The following is a 21256-nucleotide window of genomic DNA, read 5'->3' as shown; positions in this document are numbered from 1 at the left end:
TTTCTCTGCAAATAGCTTTGGAGTCAGAGTTAAATAGATACTTGTAATCCAGAAAGTTCAAAAAAGTTTTTTTTTTGTTCCCTGAAGTTTGTAAGTCTCACTTTGTCTGCAGCCCAGATTGTTTTCTTTTTTGTCACAGCTGTTCTCTATTATAAGAGCTTTGAAGGTCACAAGTAGAGATTAGTTTTTTCCAGATTCTGCCAAGTCTTGCATGAAAGCCATAGCTGTTGTAGTCTTCATCCACCACTAGATGTCAGCACTGGTTTATTTTTCAAATTTTCAAAATGAACAAATTGCCTTTAAAATGAGAATCTTAACCATACAGTAACTTTAAATTTATCCAAATTTAGGTTTTATAGTCATTTCATTTCAATACGTTTTGGTCCTCCATAAAAGGTTTAATTCGCTGCTTCCGTTAGTAAAAGGGTGGGGCAAAAATCCCCCTCTTTCACTTTCAGAGCTTTTTGCTTCTTGGGATTTTTTTTTCCTTCAGGAAAGTTGATAAGTAAGATAGAGAAAATTGATGTTCTTACCCAGATTCAAACACTCTGTTTACAATCAGATTAAAATAGTGCTTTTGACTTTGGTTGTTTGCAGCTTGGGCTAGACTCTGAAGTTAGGTTTCTGGAAGGCTTCTCCTGGACCGATTGGGTTGACCGCCATCTCTCCGAGGTCCCTGGGACTTCCTTCTTTGCCACCTCTTCAGGGCGGCTTCTGGCCCATTTAGGGTCTCCTAACAGGAAGAAACTCAGCCAAAGGACATGGAGTCCCGAACCCCTCGACTGCTGCGGAGGACCGGAAATCTAAAGCATTTGCACTTTTAGTCTATTCTTGCCTTTCTGCCATATTAGTGCTGTTTCCAAAAGACTTTTTTTTAATCTCCCTTCCAATGTTGTCCTTTAGGCTTGGTACACTTCAAATGGATTTTTAAAGTATCAATTATACCAACTTCAAATAATCTGAAAGGAAGTATGCATGAAATATCTTCACTAAAAAAAAGTATTTGTGCAGGCAATGATATTGGATTAACTATTAGTGATTGTATAGTAGGGAAGGGTTAAATTCCTGTCTATACTGTACTGATTTAAAAACCACAGTCTGACATGTGTGATAAAGATGGATATAGCCTGTATTCAATTAATTTCTACAAATTACCTCCCCAGCAGAGGGCAGATATGATTTAGTTCCTCTGTAACTTTAGAAAAAGAAGTCTCTTCCATTTGTTGCTTTTCTCTGTGCTCTTTCTAGAATCTCAACATCTTTTTTACATTGTGATGACCAAAACTGGATACAGTATTCCAAGTGTAGTCTTACCAAGGCATTATAGAGTGGTATTAATACTTCACATGATGTTGATTCTATCCCTCTGTTAATATAACTTAAGATTGCACTGGCTTTTTTGGCAGCTACAGCACACTGTTGGCTCATATTTAAGTGATTGTCCACTAGGACTGCGAAATCCGTCTCACAGTTACTACTACTGAGCAAGGTACCCCCTATACCGTAACTGTGCATTTGGTTTTTCTTGCGTAAATGTAGAACCTTACTTTTTTCACTAATTATCATATTAAAAAAAACTACAGATCAGTGGCAGCTTTTGGAAAGGCTCCCGTTATTATATACACAAAGGTGTTCTTTGTGTATATAATAATTTGAGAGGTCCCATTATTATATACACAAAGGTGTTCTGTTCTTTAGGTTGTAATTCAAGTCCCTGCTGCTGTGGACTTAATTTTTTATCTTTCTGGATAATTCAGATTTCAGAAATTTCCTGAAATGTTTTTCTTTAAAGCACTTAGCCTCTGCCTAAACCACAGGTCGGCAACCTGTGGCTCCTGAGCCGCATGTGGCTCTTTGAGCCTTCCCCTGCGGCTCCCAGCCTCCTCTGCCATTTTGCAGAGACAGAGACAGGCACTTCACTTGCACTTGCACTTGCACTTGCACTTCCCTTCTCTCTCTCTCTCTCTCTCTCTCTCTCTCTCTCTCTCTCTCTCTCTCTGTGTGTGTTTGTGTGTGTGTGTGTGTAAAAAAGAGAGTGGACTCACGGTGTTCTCCAAGAGCTGAAAAGCTTACTGGGCGGAGCTCCTCCCTTTGCTACATCTCTGCAGGAAGCAGGAAGGGCAGGAGAGAGCTAGCTAGCCCAGCTATGCTGGCTCAGGAATTCTGGGAGTTGAAGTCCATGAGTCATAAAAGAGCTAGGATTGCCTACCCCTGAGCTTGTTGGAGAACAGTTTGAAGCCAGCTTGCCAGGTAAGCAGAAGATTGGAGAGAGGGAGGGAGGAGAGAAAGAGAGAGAGAAAGAGAGAGAGAAAGAAAGAGAGTGGGGGAAGAGGACTGGCAGACCAAGGGCAGAAAGAGAGAGAGAGAGAGAGAGAGAGAGAAGAGGAAGAGGAAAGAAAGAAGGAGAAAGGGGGGGAGAGACACAGAGAGAGACCCTTTTGACATCTAAAATGAAGATAACACTATGTATACCCTTTTTTACCTTTATGATATATGTGTGTGTGTGTGTGTATGTATATGTGTGTATGTATATGTATGTATATGTGTCTATGTATGTATGTATATATGTATGTATAATGGTAAAAAAAGGATATATGCAGTGTTATCTTCATTTTAGATATCAAAAGGGTTTTGCGGCTCCCAGTGTTTTGTTTTCACCCAAATGATAGTAATAGTAGTAAAGTTGGAAGGGACCTTGGAGGTCATCTAGTCCAACCCCCTGCTCGGGCAGGAAACCCTACACCATTTCGGACAAATGGCTGTCCAGTCTCTTCTTAAAAACTTCCAGTGTTGGAGCATTTACTGCTTCTGGAGGCAAGCTGTTCCACTGATTAATTGTTCTCACTGTCAGGAAGTTTCTCCTTAGTTCTAGGTTGCTTCTCTCCTTGATGAGTTTCCACCCGTTGCTTCTTGTCCTGCCTTCAGGTGCTTTGGAAAATAGCTTAATTCCCTCTTCTTTATGGCAGCCCCTGAGATATTGGAATACTGCTATCATGTCCCCCCTTGTCCTTCTCTTCGTTAAACTAGACATACCCAATTCTCGCAACGGGTCCAAGTGGCTCTTTGAGTGTTTTGGGTTGCCTACCCCTGGCCTAAACCTTCAGAATATGGTTGAAATAGTTTGCACTTCAGAGAACAAAGAGAGAAAAGTTTTGATGCACCCTAAACTGCTGCACATATCCTGAAATGACAACAATTTCTTCATTATAGTTTATTCAAAAAGGAAAAAGAAAAAAAAACTTGCTTTGCAAGCAAGTTTACACTCTGCTGAAGAAAATGTGAAAACTCACAAAATGAGTTCAATTTTATTCCTGCTTGGACTCCTGGAAGGAGTTGCAAAGTTCAGGAGTCAGAAGTTGTACTTCTTGTTTTGCAAGTGAAGAAATTCAAAACACAACTTAGCTTTGACATTAGTTTCAATGCAGCTGAGCAGAAAATAAATTCACTCACCTTTCCAATACTGCCAGAATCTTGAGAAAATAGAAAGTTGGAATTATTTACAGATTGACACAGAATCTTATTAAGCAGCCCACTACCAGGCCTTGACCCATTTGGAACTGGGCTGCGGAAGTGGGTGAGTGTGTATATGCCACATCCCCACTTGCGCGAGCAATGGGAGAACGTGTTCATGCACACTCCATTCACATGCTCAGACCCATCCCCTTTCTCCTCCCTGCTGGTCCGCAAAGTTGAAAGATTGGGAACTCTGCTGTTGAGGAAGTGCCAATGGCAGTACATTGATTTTTTTTAGTCCCTGATGTGTTTATATATTTTAGCAATTGATTTATCTTATTTGTGGTGGTGGGGTGTTTTTTTTTTTAAGAAAAAAAATAGTCATAAATTCACCTACACTTCTCTTACTTTTATGAAAATGTTCTACCTTTAAAAGGATTTTATGAAACACCTATTGGAGTAGGCTTGCTAGTAAGCAAGATCATTTTTGTCCCTTTGGGGTGAATTTGGGGAACCATAGAAATGCAAAATACAAAAGATTCACTGTGCACTGTGAATTCCAAACAGTGCAAATAATATGAGATTCTGTTGGATTTAGTGGTGTTTGCTAGGTTAAGATGAACTTAGAGATGACCTGTCTAGCTTGTAATGCAAGGTAACAGAAGTAAAGGATGGTAGATAATACAATAAAAAGATCAAAATGGATAAGATCACAAAAGCAAGTTATGAAGGTCAGAGCTGAGTTACTATCTGCAAACAGTGCAGGAACCGTTTCCTGAAAAAGTGCATTTGTTTTACTGTTCTTGTTTAATTTGTTGGAAGAGAATTTGCTTACAGTTGTTGTTTTAAAAAGCACATTCTGTGAAAATTACAATGCATACACTATAGTTCTTGCATTTATTTTAGTAAGGAGGTGCCAAGAACCCATGTGTGAATGTCTTGATTCACAATTACCTCTGTAGTTATTCTGACTTCTTCACATATTTAAGTTACATCTGAAGGAACACAACACAAAGGATTTTTTCCCATGAGTATCTCCTTACATATCCCCTAATCTATCCAGCTGGGGTGTTCCTAGCCCTCCTACCAAGGTTTTTTCAATTCAGTCCAGCTTTTGAAAAATACAGTGGAATAAACCGGCCAAAGAGTAGCTTTATATTTGTGTAATCCTGCAAGTGTCAATATTTTTAATGAGGAATTTCCTTATTAAGACAATTAAATTGAATCTCTAGATATAAAAAGGAATTTATTGCAAAAAGAGAAATATAAGGGCAAGATCAAAGGAAGATAAAATTAAATTCAGATCATTCCAAAAAAATCAGCAAACTCAGTCTAGTTGAGTAGTTACTATTTATTTCCTCCAATAAGATCTTAGATTTCAGCACATGATCAATAGTTATTTCAAAACTTTTAGCTGGAGAGAGATCATCTGGATCACATGCTATGTGATCATCCTTCTGGATGGTTCTCTTCCTGTTTTCAGTTTTCCTTTTGAGCACTTTAAAGAGTGTAGCTTTGAAATTATAGAAAATACTTGTAGCTCGGATTTTAGATTTTGGCAGTGGTTTGCTCTCCAAGCTTGCCGTTTAGCTTCAGAATGGCTAGATAACATCAGCAGTGGGACTTAGGTTGAAATGTTTTGTTCTATTCCTCTTTAGTTTATATATGTCTTATGTGCAGATGTGATCAGTTGGTCGCATGATTGGTTGTTTGGTGCTATATTTAATTTCTGAGGAGCTGATCACGGTTCCATTATTGACTGGTCGTTCAAATGATCCAGTTTTTTAAGTGTTCATATGATGGATCTAAATCAATATGCTTGTTAATTGCCTCTTTTGTAGAATATCGGGCTTCAATAAATTCACATGTGTGGCGAGTGTTGGCATGGTCAATGTTTCTCGTTCCTTCCCAATCAAACTGGTGTTGTTCATTGTCGATGTGGTTTGAGATCAGGGACTTTGGGTCTTGTTGGACTGCTAGTTGATGTTCATGAATTCTTGTTTTCAGTTGTCTTGTTTGTCCAACATAGATCTGGTTACAATTGTTGCAATTGATTTTGTATACTATGTTGCTGTTGACTTCCATCTGTATCTTGTCTTTGACCTTAGGTAGCTCCTGTTGGAGTGTAAATATGCGTTTGTGAGCTATCATTATTCCTAGAGGCTGCAGTATTCTGGCAGCCATTTCCGATGTTCCTTTGATGTATGGCAGTACTCGTTTCCATGTTGCGGTTGGCTGTGTATTTTGTCAAGGTTTGGATGACAAGCATCATATTAGGAAGTTTTTTGGATAGCCATTGAGGAGAAAAACATCAAAAATGTGTTTCTCTTCTGCTTTTCTTAATGGATTGGTGCTGCAGTGTATTTTGGCTCTTATTAAAGAGGGTCTGGATAAAGCTCCTTTTCTGGGTGGTGTGGTGGTTGCTTGTGAAATTTAGAATTTGGTTTGTGTGTGTATGGATTTTCAGAATACGCAGGTTGTTAATTTGCTGTTACCATGTCTCCCTATCTCAATATCTAGGAAGGGGAGTCATTGTTCTTTTTCTTCCTTTCGTGTAAAACTGGTCCCAGTGAATACGTTACTGAATAGATGGTATGATCCCATAGGTGTGGCTTGTAGCTATTGATAGATTTTGCCATTGAATTTGAAGTGTGTTATGAGGCATAACTCTAGAACAGCGGTTCTCAACCTATGGGTCGCGACCCCATTTGGGGTCGATCGACCTCTTTTTGGGGGTCGCCAAAGGCGGCGATCTGCCATTTTGTCCCCTCCGGGGGCGCGCTGCGCCTCCAGGGGGGCGGTGCCACGCACGCATACCGTGCGTGGGGGCGGCGCCGCGCCTCCGGGGGCGGGGCCGCGCACGCACGCCCGCGCATGGGGGCGGCGGTGCGCCTCCAGGGGCAGCGCCGCACATGCGCGCCGCGCATGCGTGCCGTGCACGGGGGGGCACCCCATGCGCGTCACGTGTGGGGGCGCCGCCGCACATGCACGCCGCGCGCAGGGGGCCCGCCCCATGCGCGCCGCGCATGCGCATAACGTTTGTGTGACGGGGGTCGCCGTCACACAAACGTTGAGAACCGCTGCTCTAGAAGATTCATGAGAGCATCAGTGGACGGGGAGTGTTTTTTAGATATGTTTTCCTTATTGCTTTGATTTTCTGTGAATAGATTATAGATGGTTTCTTTGGCCAGGTCAATGTTGATAGATGTGAATATTGCAGTGACGTCAAATGCGACCATTATTTCTTTGTCATTTATTTTGATGTTTTTAATTAATGGGACCTAAATGGCAAGCTCAGAGAGCAAACCACTGCCAAGACTGTAACTTTTTCTAATCAGGATAATACTGCATCACCAGTACTCTGGATCTAACCATCAAATTAGTTATCTTGCAATTGACCCCATCTCCCTAACAACCCTTGGTGGACTTGTTTTCATTAGCTGTGCCAGTATATAACTGTAAAGCAGGGGTGTCAAACTGCTGGCCCACGGGCCAGATGCCTCATAGCGAAATCACGCCCACCCCATTGCCGGCAATGGCAAAAAAGTCACATGGCGTTGCGAGTTTGACATCCCTGCTGTAAAGGCTTCGAGTGAGGGGCATGGGAAGTTGTATTCTCTCTGCTTAGCAGTCAGTTTATCAGATCATTTACAGAACATTGTTGTACCATACCTAAAACATGTGATTTGTTACTTTCTGTGATTTGGAGGACAGATTTTGGCACAGTTAATTTTTGGTACAGTTAATGTAGTAAAAGTCTTGCTATGTTACTACTTCCCTAAAATGAAAGTCTTTAAGCAGACAATGATAGCTGATTAAAATAACTATATTTATTAACTTTGATCTTTCAAATATTTTTATATCACTCTTCATCTTCTGAAATCAGAACAAATGTAAAGATATAAGAACACAATTCTAACAACAATGTAATGAAATATTGCATGAACAATCTAATTCCATACAATAATTTTAAAATATTAAATGCCTAAGCAGTAACAAAAGGTTTGATCATCAAATGAAAGAACTATGTCAACACCAATCACATATTTATAGTGAGAGTATTTCACAATAGGTTGCTACTACACATAATACTGGAATTTCTCCTTTGATGTAATATATCATTAAATATATGTATGGAAAAGTTTTCTGATAATCTTAAAACATGGGCAGGCTGGTATCAGAGATCATGGCTTCGGATATTTTTAAGTCCAAGACTGATTCTGGCTGAAGTGGCAAGCATCAGCATCTTGAAATGAGTTCCAACTGCTGGAGAAGATTATAGATTGAGAAGTCTAAGATTTCAAGCCAAGTTAAAAATAAACAGACTATTGAGATGAAAGCTTAGTAGAATATTTTCCTTGCAGGATTTTAAAGGACACAGAAAATAAGCAGGAATTATTATATCACAGCGATTTATGCCCTGTTATAGTTCTATTTTTCTAAAACTTGAAGCACGTTTACTAGATATACACATTATGCGGTTTGTTTGGTTTTATCATATTGTGTTATATAAACCCAGTATCATAATTTGTCAATAATATACTGAGTTTTCACGAAAATAAGACCCAGCCTGAAAATAAGTCCTAACCTGATTTTCTGGGGTGGAACTAATATAAGCACTACCCCAAAAATAAGCCTGGAGGGATGGGCGTGGCCAGCATAAGTGGCAACAAACCCATGGCAGCAAACACAGCCCCCCCCCCTCCGGCTTTTGGCACAACAAAGGTAAATCTGAGCATAGAGGCAGAGGCAGGGGGGACAAAGGCAATCTGGATGCACTGCGCACTTTTCACCTAGAGGGAGACTGGAACTTTGTCTGCTTGCAAATGGGGCGCTTGAGAATAGAGCGATTTTCACCCAGATGGAGAAATATCAGTGACTGGAAGCTTGCAAATGGGGCACTTGGGAAAGGAAGCAATTAGCCCCATCTCAAGCAACCCATTTGTAAGCAGACAAAGCTTCCAATCTCTGTCATTTCTCCCTCTGGGCAAAAAGTGTTTGGGTGCTTATGGGGCATTTAGAAATGGAGCGCTCCACCCCCTCTCCTAACTGCCTCGCCTTGTGGCGGTGGCACGGCGCAGCGGGCCACACAGCCTCTTATCGTAAGCAGCCACAAAAGTGGGCCAGTGGCCACGCAGGTTCCAGTCGATGCCACCACCAGAGGTGAGGCAGGTGTCGGAAAAATAAGACATCCCCCAAAAATAAGACCTATGGCCTCTTTTGGAGGCAAAATAAATATACGGTCTTATTTTCAGGGAAACACAGTAGGAAAATATAGCTTAGTTAAAATCAGCCAGTTATGATTTATTAAACAAATCATGAATACACAAACATGCATTAAAGTGAAGTGTAAATACAATCATTGAATAAACGTTTTTCCAAGATAGAGGATCCAGTAAGAATTTAAATTGGAGAACCATTTATACAAGCTTTGATAGTAATTTTGTGAAGTACGAGTAATTCTGTTGAGGTTGAATTCAACATAGGCTAATATGGTATTGGGTAGTTTGTTATCCAATGTGTTGGAGAAATCAGCCATTGCTTTTGTATGTTTCATGAACCAGACCAATGTTTGTAGCTATTATATAAGTAGTTGGGAGCATAATATGTGAAGACAAGAATTATATTTTTGTAAAGTAGTTTTAACATGATTACAAGCATTTGACTTAATATCTCTACTGTCTCCTGAGATAAACATAATATATTAGAGGAGCTACTATTATCCTGTTCCCTAACTTTAAATATACCGTGCAGTTATCTCTTCCTTATAATACACTGAAGAGAATTTTAGTACTACTGAAGGTTGCAGCAGTGCAAGTCCTGCTTAGGAATCCCAGAGTTATAGTGAGATCTTCCATGGAGATTCAGTATACAGATTTTAGCCATCAATATAGATCAATAAACGTTAGACAAGAATCAGGTAGGCTTGGCTTAATGGGTTCCTGATACATCCATGATGACTCCAGCCAAGCACTTCATTATTTTTAAATGCTTACAAACAATTGCTTAATAAACTATTCCAGAGTTTTGCACAATATCAGTATCAAGTTAATTAGTATATGGTTACCTAAATCTTCTTTCCTCCCTTTTGTGAAGATAGGAACATTTGTCCTTTTTGAATTTTCTAGCACTATACATACAGTACTCTCCATTTTTTGTCTAGGGTGGCAGTAAAGAAACCTATATAATTGCAAACTGCCTGGAATCTTGGGGAATCAGAGGTATGTAAAGAGATCAAACACTTGCTTTCCTACCGTCTTCAATCCAAACTGGAAATTTGAATTGATGTATTTCTGAATTGAAAGGACAATATACAAAACATCTCTTCCACTCCAATAAGATGATTTTTCTTATGCAGCATTTGCTTAATTCAACCTCCCTCAAACTGATATCTTCTAGATTCAAACTTCACACTAGGCATGGTAATATATCTTGATTCTTCAGATACTTCATTTCAAATTTCAGAAGTAATTTACCTCAGACATTTGTAGGCAAGACATGGTTAGCCAAATTACTTTTTTTACAGATAAGATGTTTTATTTCAAAGAAAGTATAAACCATAAATACACAGAAGATCTTCCTATTACAGAAAAAAGAACAAGAAAAGGAGACAGGTTTGCTGTAGGGTTTAAGTTCTTAAGACTTTTCTTCCCACCTTTTTGAGTCAACAGAGACTTGACTATTGGGAGTGGAAGACCAGAGCAGAATGGAATACCACAGCAGAATTTTTCTCATAGTAGTTTTCAAATTAGACAATCTATTAGTTCTAGCCTTACTACAAGTAGTGCTTACTTAATGACCAGTCATTTTACAATTGGTCAAAATTACAACAGCCATGGAATGAGTGCTTTATGGCCCACCATAAAGGGTAATGCTGCCCCCCCACTCATGGTCACATGACCATGTTAGGCTGGTCAACTTTTGGCCAGTTGTGTTTTTCCGCAATCACATGGCCTGGATTCATGATGTTTTTTGCCAGTCTCCAGCAAAAAAAGCCCATTCAAACGAATGAGCTCATTTAACAACCATGGTTTTCACTTAATGATCATGGTGTTCACTTAATGACCTATATGAGAAAGACTGGAAAATTACTTCCAGTCATGTGGATGCCTTGACAAACGATTATAATGACAGCTGTAATTTGGGATTCAATTACAGTCATTGGTCAAGGACCTGATTATAATCTCTTGCTACTGAGATAAGCCATAAAATCCATCAAAGTTCCATAGAATTATGGTTCCTGCCTCTGATGTCCCATTAATTCAACATTGTAATTTTTTTCTAATATAGTAATTGAAGAGGCCTTATTAAGTTGTAATTCAGTCAAATCATTAAATTTAATCTGCATATCTGGAATTTTAAATAAAGATTAAATAAATAATTCTTTATTTAAAATTCTTTGTTTTTAAAGTTATGATTGGGTCCTTTAAATAAATGCAGTAAGCCTAGCCATGTAATTCTTTATTTTTTTATTAGTGATGGTGTTTCCCCTCCTCCCCCCAAAATAAAATATATACTTTTTAGATGGTGTCATTTCCTTTTTAAGACACCAGAAAATTATCTGTTACCTACTAGTAGTTGATTGGAGAATCAGACATTACATTACTGACATATTTCCAATTGCCAGATTAATTAGCTATGCTTCTCTTCATTGTACTTGTTCTTCAGGAAGTGATCATTACCTCCATCCTGAACAGAAGACTTAGGTGTTTTGTTTTTTTTAATTAGGAATAGAAGATCTATTATTTTTTTCCTTTTGATTCACCTGAAAGTGGGAAGAGTAGCTAAAATGGAATGTAAAATATGCTTATTAATTATCATTTTCCAACTTTTCTGGCTGACAGCATATTCTCATGGGTATGAACCAGGCTTGTTTGGACTAAGGAAAAAAACAACACCAGCAAGTCTCATTCCAACTATATTCTCTGTTAAACAATTATCTTACATTTGTAATCATAACTTCATTTGTTTTTATAACAGTTCAGTAACTGAGTATACCTAACAAAGGCAAATCAAACAAATAACATTTATATACATACAAACACACAATTTATATTCTGCCTTTCAGCCCATAGAACATTCAAAGCAGCCAACAACACATTTTTAAACAAGTACTAAAATAAAAGAAAAACAGCTAAAATTGTTATGTACTTATTCTATCTGAAAAGATCTGGTTGAATAGAAAGAGAGGCGACAGGGCATATTCCAAAAGGAAAACAATTGAGATGTATCAAGGTTGACTCTTGGATGCTGTATTCTTCAACATTTTTATTACTTAGATGAAGAGATGAAGTGAAATTGAAAATGTTGCCAAATTTGCAAGTGACATAAAATTTTGCTCTGGAAGACAAATAAAATTCAAAATTATCTCAATGGGGTAGCAAAATGAACTGAAAGTAGCAGAATGAAATTTAACTGAGACAGGTGTAAAACACTTCACTTAGAAAAAAAAACAGGAAATGAATTGATATAGTTTGGGGGATACTTGTGAACTCAGTCATAGAATAGTTGATTTCAAACTAAATGTAATTCAGCAATGTAATATGGCTATAAAAAAGAGAAATGCAGTTTTATGTTGCATTGGCAGAAATATAGTTATCGAATCATGAGAAGTAATATTTATTTTAATTATGAATTAAATCCCTCTGAATATTCTATCCAATTCTAGGCACCATACTTTAAGACAGATTCAGACAAATTGGAATGGGTGCACAGAAGGTGAATAAGTTGATCTGGAAATGTTTATGAGGAACAATTGGAGGGATGGGGATTCTCTACCCTTGAGAAGAAGTGAGTGAGATGAGCCAGGGCACTGATTTGGTCAAAAGTGGCATAATTTTTTAAGTTTAATAAACAACGTTGTGTTATTGTGTTTATAATTTATATACCTTTTCAGTCAATTGAAATTCTGAAAAACAAATTGTTGTTTATTCTTTGTACTGTACAAATGGCTGCATGAATGCCAATGTTCTAACTACTTGGTCATGTTCTGGTTCCTCAGTACCATAATTTCTAAAGTTTCCTAAAAATCTTATTAGATTCTGGGAATTTAAGGTACAATTCGAATATATAGCATTTACTATTCTAGAGTAAACCTGAAATGTAATTACTGAGTCTAAGTAGAAAAGTTGCAGATTCACCCCATAAGTGGTAAATAATTGATAGCTGTAGTTTCTTTTAAGATTATTTCAGCATCATCCATCAGAACAATCACCTTTCATCTGTTTTATTGAAAATTTTAATATGTAAAAATGAAATATAAATAATGTTTGTTCATGTGAACTTGGTGTTTTAGCCAGATTGAGTTTTTCTTCTCTGTTGAGTTAAAATGGTTTCTACCTTACTTCATTCATAAAATTTACCGTCTACTGCAAATTCCTATCCTGCCTTTATTGCCTCTGTTCTTTATCACTGCCAGTGGCCTGGTTGCCCTCTAAGTTAACGCTTGATAAATTCTAACAGATTTTATACATCTTCTGGGTTGTACCCCATAACAAGGAGGAAATGCTATTTCAGCACTAATGCAGCTAAGGACAACGTAAAGCTGTCTCATGTATGAACTAGGGATGAGATGGGCAAAAAATTGCCAGGGCATGTGCTGTGATTAGACACAAATGGGGAAGACTTTAAGAGAAGGTTTGGACTTTATGCTACTGTACTCTAGAATTTAAAATCCTGACATATTTCATAATTTCATTCTTAGTTTTACATTTCATTACATACATTTAGTGCTAACCAAAAATAGTGGTTCCCTGGATCAGAAAAATCAGTCAAACCTAAATAAGCAAGGCAAATAAATTAAGGATAAAATATTTATCTAAGAAAGTTATGCAAACTTTATGCAAAGATCTGCACAATAAAAACAAAGAAAAATCTATCAAAGGAGGAAGATATAAATAAGAGATATCATGAATGCATATAGAGCAGCTGTACAAAATGATTACAAAATCAATGTTCATTATAGTGATTTAATCAATGAACTAAAGATAGGCATTCTGGAAAGAGAAATTAAACAGGAACAGAAATATATTGCTATTATCAAAATTGCAGGGATTAGTTAAATATCAGCAGAATTGTTTAAAACCTTTCAAGAATTTGTATTCAAAGTGCTACATGGGGTTTTCAAGCAGTGGTAAAAAAATTGAAAAAAATCAATTTACATTCTAGTGTCAAAAAAGGAAATGTCAAAGAATTTTTAAATTACTAAACAACTGCATTAAACTCATATGTTAGTAAACCAACCCTCAAGATGTTGTAATCCAAACTTCAATTATATATAGAACAAGAACTGTCAGTTATACAGGATGCATTCATAGGATGCAAGTGTACCTGAGATCACAGTGCTAATTTCTGGTTGACAATAAAAAAGGTAAGGGAGCTCCCCCCTTTTTATTGATTACACAAGATTTTTTTAATGAGTCAATGACAAATTGTAGTCCTTAAAAAAAAGTGGACCAGGCTGTTTCATTTGCTATTGAAGAATCTGTATGATGTCCGGCAATATTATATGTAAGTATACTCCTTTTACAGATGGAAGTGAGGAAGACATAAAAGAACCTCTGGCTGAACATAGAGAAATAGAGTACCAAAGCTGATCTGCTGCTGAATATGAAACAAACTAAGATTATATTGATAGGCAGCACAAAATTATACAAATAAGTCGAGAAAAAGTTGAAGTAGTAAAAATGTCTTCCTAGAGTCAAAACTTTCTATAACTATGGCCATGTAATAATAGCAAAAAGTCTGCAGATCTAGAAAAATCTTTAGTGAGAAACACCACTAAAGAAATATATTGTCAAGGCCATGATTCTTATTATTTTCCCAAGAACAAAAGCCACAACCATGAAAACAGTAAGAAAATAAAAAACAGAAACCAGACGTTCGCGTGCGATTCAAAGTCACCTCCTGTGTCAAAGACGGTTCAACCCGGGAACCTATTATAGCACGATGACGCTCTCCAACAGCTTCCTGGGAATTGTAGTCCTGTTCGGCATCGTGTGACCATACACACTCACAGAAATCCTATTCTCTCTCGGAGCATGCGTCATTGGGTCCCGGCTTTGGGAGTCGCTCTTTAAGCTTGGACTTGGACTGGGTGCCATCTTAGTTGAGGTGTCGTCGCCTTCAGGGCTGGTAAGAAATCCGTTGTGCTGCTCGAGTAGGCTGACGAAGTGGATTGTGAGGGACGGCTGTTTTTCCGGCTGGGTAAATGTTCCTCTGGATTTCTCAGGAGAGGGGCGAGGAAAAGCGTGAAATAGGGCCTGTCTTTGGCGGCGGGGGGGGGGATGCGGAAGAAGGAAAGCTTGGTAGCAGGTGGTTCTTCCAGGGAAGGCGGGGGGGGGCGTCTCGTCTCTCCTCTGCTGAGAAGGACCAGGGTCGTCCTTTATCCCCCTGGGCCTCCGAGCGTGGCTTTTTCCTGGGTGTCCGTGAACTTGTGCCTCTACTCCCGAGTGGAGTAAGGATTTACTTCCTCAGCCTTTGCCCCTCCTCTGCCACTTTCGCGGCGTTCGGAATTGGTGCATTGTTTCCCCGCCGAAGTGCCTGGGTTGTCCAGAGGAATATCTAAAATAAGTTCAAAGTCGATTAGATGATCGCTTGGCGCACTTTTAGGACCCGAGGGTGCCTATCATCAGGCTGACAAGCCCTGCGATAGAGTTGATAAGACCATATTATGGCTCTTGATTACATGGCTAGGTCATTGGGATGGTTGGAAGGGCTGGTAAGGGCTTCTTGAGTGCACTAATGTATTGTCTGCAGATACTGTACCTTGAACCGTTTTTTTTTCTTCTTGACCTTGTCTATTTTCAATTGGCTGCTAATAGTTGTTAGTTGAATGTTTTCCCTGTGCTCTTTTGGATTAGATTTGTAGTGGACGTTAGCTCAAAATGTGGCTGGGTAGTTGGTGATGGATTGTATTGTATGAAACTAGGCAATTGGGTTAACTCAGTGTCCATAGGTTACTGTATGGGAAAACATTGCCTCTGACCTCTGTCAGTGTATGTCTTTGTAATTGATAAATACACCAAACTTATGTATGGTACAATACTGCAAATCCATCACCTGCCCTCTCCCACTCCATTGGAAGGCAGAAAATGGTTCGATGATTAGGTTGACAGTGCAGTGAACTTTGATTCAATTTTCTTCCTATCATTAAGGTATTTTAGAAGGTTTACTGGAGCTATGCTCAGATGTAAGTCCCTTGGCACATGTCTTATGTTTAATTTGCCTTTGACTTAAGATGTTAACCATTCCAAATATATCTGCTGCCTAAAGGATGAATCTTGGTGCAAAGCTAAAATGCTTATCTGAGCTTTTTAAAAAAAGTTGTGAGATAAATATTAAATTCAGTGAATAATTAGCAATGAAGTCATTATTTTGAAAGTAAAGTTTGCAACTGCTGCATTTTGAGGGTGATATTACTGTATAACTGAAAATGGATTCTTTTAGTTTAGATTCAGTTCAGATAATCCAAAACATTGAATTGCACAAAAAGAACAATTAGCAAATTATTTAAAATATTAATAGGATGGATTTTGAAAACTTTATATCCTCAATATTGTCATTGAAGCAAACTTTTTTGTATGTGAACTATTGTATATTTTTCCACATATTGTAATGTGACAAATACCAGAAAAAAATCATAAAGCTATTTTAAGTCTGTTGATTAAAGGACTTTGTTGAGATTTTTATTCACACAGCTGAATATGTTATTTTGTCTAAAGCACCTGTCATATAATTAAACCATTTTTTGCAAGTAATAGACTTTGACAGTTGACATGTCATACATCCTTACTTAGAATAATATCTGAATATACTTCCATAGGAATGGGGTAATGAAAGCCTTCTAATTCAATGAAATTTGTTTATTTTATTCCTTACCTCAGTGAATATCTAACTGTGATTGAAGGAGTTTCTTGCTATATGGATATCATGGACTGAATATTAGACTGAATCTGTTGAAGAATAGGGTCATTTGTCTTGTAACACTTGAGAACATATACTAAATCAGTGATGGTGAACCTTTTAGAGACTGAGTGCCCAAAAACCACCTTGCCCCTGTCCCGTCCCGCCTCTCCTGCCGACAGGGCCATCCACCACCTCCATGGCCCGCCACAGCAGATCACCCAGGCAGCCCAGCAGCATCATGGCAGCCACACCCTCTGTCCGCTCCCCGCAGCATCATCTATACGTGATGGGATGCGAGGGTGGAGTCTTCTCCCCGTTGCCCGGCTGTTCTGTGCAGGCTGCGCCTGGAGCGACTCTCCGGGGGGGGCTGCTGGAGAGGAGGGGGCCACGATGGGTAGCGGGGTTGGGGTGACAGTATGCATGCCCACAAAGAGGGCTCTGAGTGCTGCCTCTGGCACCCATGCCATAGGTTCACCACCACTGTGCTAAGTGTTCAAAAATAAATAACAATATTTGGATTCACTAATTTAAACATATTTTAAAATATTAGAATTGTCAAGCAATGGTGTTAACACTGTTAACATTAGTATTACATGATTTTTTAAAAAAATGGATATGCAATCTCAAATCTACAGCTCTTATTATCCCTTATAATTGTTCTATCTGGAATAGAAGAAGTTGAACAACATTCCAAGGAGGATAATATTAGTCACATTAAAACAATTTATGAGAATTATCCATTGCAGTTTTGTTTGTATGTATGCTGAGAGCCACTTTGTCAGATAAGCAAAAATAAGTTGTTCTTTCCTATTCTATAGCACAATATACTTGTGGGAACAGATATATTAAAAGAACTCCAACTTGGCCAGCTTAGAAATATAATTAATGATAAATATTTTAGTTTCTTCAGGAGTGTTTACATTCTAAAGAGATTTTAAGTTTGTATTTATATATTTGAAAGTGTGAATCAGTTGGAACAGAAATGATACAGTGGAAATTGACTGGGAAATCAGTACTGGCAGATAAGAAATTTCAGAGTTAAATGGGGAGAGTTGTAGATTTTTTGGATTTTTTATTTTATTGTTACAAATTCCCCCTTAATCAGGATTAGCAGTTTCTACCTCCTAATTCTAAGAGGAGGAATGGGAAAATTTTAGATCCTATGGATTCAAACATTAAATGTCACAAAATAACTCCTTTTTGCTTCTTGTTTCACAAAGATGAGATATATGGCAAGTTTGCAGATATAGAAGATCACAAGGTTGGATTTCCATTTCCAGAGATGGATTTCTTTCCTAGAAAGGAGTGGAAGTTATGATGATAAAGATTAAGCAAAGTTTGCCTGTTGGACTTCAGTTTATATGTATGGGTCAACATGATAAACCTCTTCAAAGATAGAGCAACTTATTATCATTACTTAATAAATTAAAGCTTGTACTTTGCTATTTTTTAGGTATATAAACACCTTTCAAGTTGAGTTTCTTCTGTGTATATAAATTCTCAAAATATGCACTTTTGTGTTGATTATTTTTAAGTGTTTCAGATACGTTTTTAAATGTGTTTCTTTTTGAAGTCTCACTAATGCAGGCAAACCTAAAGTGATGTTGCTAGGTGTTAATAATTTAAATACACTTACCACATTTCACAAAACCCGTGATTTTTTTAAATGTTCTTCTTTAGAATGAATTGCAATTATCGTTAATATAATGTACAAGTTATAAATTTTTACAGATTTTTATTCCAGTGCTTCTGCTTTTTCTTAGCACAGCAATAAACATTTTATGTTAATATCAAATCAGCAAGGATAACACTTTAATTGACCAAATAATCATGATATTGTGATATGCCAAAAACTTAATGTTTCATTGTCTAGATTTATTTGGCAGTGAACACGTAGATATTTTAAATAATGGATCGATGCTAACACCTTGGTGGTCCTATAGCCCAAAGATGTTTTATAATGAAGCTGTTGAATTGTTAACCAAAACCATATTGCATAGTAATTACAACAAGTGAAATTCAAATAAATAAAACCATCTTTATGTAATGGAGAAAATTTAAAGTAATACTTACTTAATAGAGGAAATAGCCAAGTGTCATCAGTGGTGATTTAAAAACTAGCTGTAAAGATTGCCTATCCAAGTCTTCTCACTTTCTATAATGGCTAGATAAATTCATATGGCCTTGGAAGCCTTGCCAGGGATGTCCCATTACTTTCTTTGAAAATAACCACAGTCATCATTTCTTTGAAAATATCCACAGTCAATTTTTTTTCTTAATGTTTAAATAAAATTCAAATGAACTTGAGTTCCTTTAATTGGGCAATATGTTTGGCATAATTTTTGGTATAATGTTCTGATTAAGATTGAAATGCTCTTTGTATTGTTATTTAGGATGTTCACCTGTATCTTTTTTTCAGCAAATAATAATTTTATTAGGTAGAAGTTTCAATAACTTGAGCAGTATTGTATCAAGACCAGACTAATTGATATGCTACAAAAAGTCTAGCACTCCACTGTAACAGAATTTTGGGAAAAAAGAAAACCCTAAGCATCCTCTGAAAACTGCATTGACTCCATCAGTATGGGGTTTGGTATCATCAGTATGCTGACGATACCCAATTATACAGTGTATCTCCACACTTAGCCGGACAAGTGATGTGGTGGCCTGGTTGTTGAGGAACCCCATCTTCGACTTAACCCTAGCAAGACTGAGTAGCTATTAGCTTCTAGATCCCAAGACCAGATGATTCTTCATCTTTGATTCTGACTGGGGTAGCATTTCCTGGACTGAGCTGTACACTATTCGGGGGCCCTCCTGGACACAAACTACTGCTTGAGAAGCAGGTGGAAGCTGAGGCTAAAGAGATCTTTGTGCAAATTTGTCTGGTGTACCAGTTGTGCCCTTCCTGAACCAGGAGGCCCTGCTCAGGGTCTATTACATCTTAATCTGAATGCATTACTGTAATGCATTCTACATGGGACTGCCCTTGAAGTCACCTGGAAACTTCACCTAGTCCAGAATGCAGAAGCACACCAACTAATGGGGAACTCTAGGTTTGCCCATGTAACACCATTGTTGTGTGACTTCCAACTTCTTTCTGGGTGCAATTAAGGTATCAGTTATTACCTTTAAAGCCCTATATGTCACAGGGCCATGTTATCTGCATGCCTTTTCTGTGGCAGTCCCTGCCCTATGGAACACTCTGCCCCCTGAAGTTTGGCCAGCCTCCACTTTTAGCCTTGTTTAAGGCTTTGAAGACTTGGTTTTTCCCAAAGCATTGGAATAAGACTAGATTACATATTAAAACTGATCTAGCACCAGTTTTTTTATTTTAATTGGTTGAGTTTTATAGCTTTAATATGATTTTATGTATCTTCTAATTTTTGATTGTGAGAATTCCCAGAGTTGGTTGAAAGATGGGCGATTATATAAATGTTATAAATAGTAAAATAAAATAAAAAGAACCCTATAATCCAACAGTCCACTATTATTCAGAAGGTCCTTAGAAGCCCTTTAAATAATGAGAATTGTAGTGTTCTTAGCATTGGTTTGTGGCTTATTAAAACTCAAGGGATGTTTTTGATAATGCATTTAATAATCTCTGATAAGTAAACTTCCCATTAATTTATGTAAACTCATAATATTTAATAAAGTTGTTCATTATTTTGCCTTGTTACAGCAAAATCTTTAAGATAATTGTGCTAAACATTTTCCTTTTTATCTGTGTTAAGACAAAAAGGAACCAGTAATATGGTTAGTGAACCTTCTGTTTTTCCAAAAATACATTAATTTCATGATCTGCTAATTTTACAAATAGACGTTATAAGCAGGGACATTTTATAAGGAAAGTCTCAGTTGTTACAGGGAGTCTTCCTGTAGTGTTATTCCAATAGCATATTTTATTCTGCTAACAGAATAAATTCTTACTTAGCTCTTTTTTGCTCCCAAATATGCCACGGATTTCAAGCATGGAGTTGGCATACATAATGGGATGAGAGAAGGAAACTAAAGGGTAATTAATGGATGCACAAGTAATCTATAAATAGAAGTCTAAGAATGTAGTATTGGATGCAGCTTATTATTACAAAAATCTCTTGCAACTATCTAACATTTGCATTAAACACTTTAAACATTGAAATTCACTGTATATATGAAGAGAACTATAAGTTAATAGAACATATTTGTTGCCACATATTCAACCTCAAGTTCTAGTCAAGAACTCTCAATTAAAGGAAAATTATCTGAAACCTGGTTTGCTGGTTACTTGTGCTACTGTATATATCTAAAGATAACTTTGATAAAGTAATACAAGAGTTGAAAAAATAAATGACAGTTCGGGGAAAGTGAGAAGAGTGGAAGCATAAGAAAGAGACTCAAAATAACCCCTCAATTCTACTCATTGTAAGTGGGAATGGAGGGAAATGCTGGTAAGCTTTGAAGATTCTGTAATATCCTACAACAATAAAGTAGTGTTCCTTATGCTTGTTTCCTGACATGGCCTGTTTTGAAAGGGTGGCATTAGAATACTCTCTTATATCTCTTTTAAGAATGAGGACTCAGATTGTTGGGGGCAATATGCTGACATAGTAAACCGCCCAAAGGTCCCCAATCTTTCCGGCTCTGTGGACTGGCAATGGCAGCGGGGGGGGGGGAGAGGGGATGGACCTTCATGTGCTCACCCGCTGCTTGCACTGCCAGGTTCCTAATGGGCCATGGACCAGGTCCGGGCTGCGAACTAGGGGTTGCTGTAAAGCACTATTGGGAGGTATATAAGTGTAAGTGCTTTTGCTAATTAAAATATAGGTACAGATAGTCATTGACTAACAACCATTCATTTAGCGACCATTCAGATTTACAGTCACTTATGACTGGTCCTCGTTTTTACAACTGTTCA

At 37.7% G+C, this 21256-nt stretch overlaps 2 protein-coding genes across 5 annotated transcripts in view; one reads left to right on the top strand and one right to left on the bottom strand.

Annotated features, from left to right (window-relative positions):
* Positions 1-3564, bottom strand: part of AHCY (adenosylhomocysteinase) — a 50106-nt gene extending 46542 nt beyond the window's left edge. Inside the window, exon 1 of the mRNA XM_039323735.1 lies at positions 3451-3564. The gene's annotated coding sequence lies outside the window, so the exon portion shown is untranslated. The remainder of the gene's footprint in view (positions 1-3450) is intronic.
* ITCH (itchy E3 ubiquitin protein ligase) overlaps positions 1-21256 on the top strand; it is a 73820-nt gene that overhangs the window by 8152 nt on the left and 44412 nt on the right. The window contains exon 2 of one of the 4 annotated variants that reach the window (XM_039323732.1): positions 9617-9674. The exons of 1 other annotated variant lie outside the window; for it this stretch is intronic. The gene's annotated coding sequence lies outside the window, so the exon portion shown is untranslated. Of the gene's footprint in view, positions 1-9616; positions 9675-13897; positions 14659-21256 lie in introns of those variants that run through there. 2 more of the 4 variants (XM_039323729.1, XM_039323730.1) reach the window with 2 other exon arrangements.

Source organism: Crotalus tigris, unplaced genomic scaffold, assembly GCF_016545835.1.
Source record: "Crotalus tigris isolate CLP2741 ecotype Arizona unplaced genomic scaffold, ASM1654583v1 scf7180000024281.4978605, whole genome shotgun sequence".
In the NCBI taxonomy this organism is placed as follows: Eukaryota; Metazoa; Chordata; class Lepidosauria; order Squamata; family Viperidae; genus Crotalus; species Crotalus tigris.
Note: the sequence above shows the minus strand (reverse complement) of the source record. Positions and strands in the feature narration are given on the sequence as shown.